The following is a 508-nucleotide window of genomic DNA, read 5'->3' on the forward strand; positions in this document are numbered from 1 at the left end:
AGATGACCTAGAGCAGCTGGGAGGTCCCTCAGGCCCATTAGACACCCCAAAGGCAGGAAGAGATAGCCAAGGTTAGAGAAGCAGTGAGTGTGGGGAGGATAATTCCACAGCCTGGGAGAGAGGTAGATTCCTAGGCACCCCCAGCCCTGGAGCATCCCACCACACAGCAAGCTTGTCCTTCTCCTCCTTAACATCTACCCACTACTGTCAGATTCTCCTGTTCCCCACTCCCCTCACCCTAGAGTCTCCAAGCAGGGTGTGCAGGTATTTTAGGTAAGAAAGTGACCGGGCGTGGCGGCTCACGCCTGTAATCCCAACACTTTGGGGAGCTGAAGCAGGAGGATCGCTGTCTGGGCAACAAGGCAAAACTGTCTCTACAACAAACAAACAAAACAACACTTTATTTTATTTATTTTTTTTTTGAGACGGAGTCTTGCTCTGTCGCCCGGACTGGAGTGCAGTGGCCAGATCTCAGCTCACTGCAAGCTCCGCCTCCCGGGTTTACGCC

Source organism: Colobus angolensis, unplaced genomic scaffold (assembly GCF_000951035.1).
Source record: "Colobus angolensis palliatus isolate OR3802 unplaced genomic scaffold, Cang.pa_1.0 Scaffold260, whole genome shotgun sequence".
Taxonomy (NCBI): Eukaryota; Metazoa; Chordata; class Mammalia; order Primates; family Cercopithecidae; genus Colobus; species Colobus angolensis.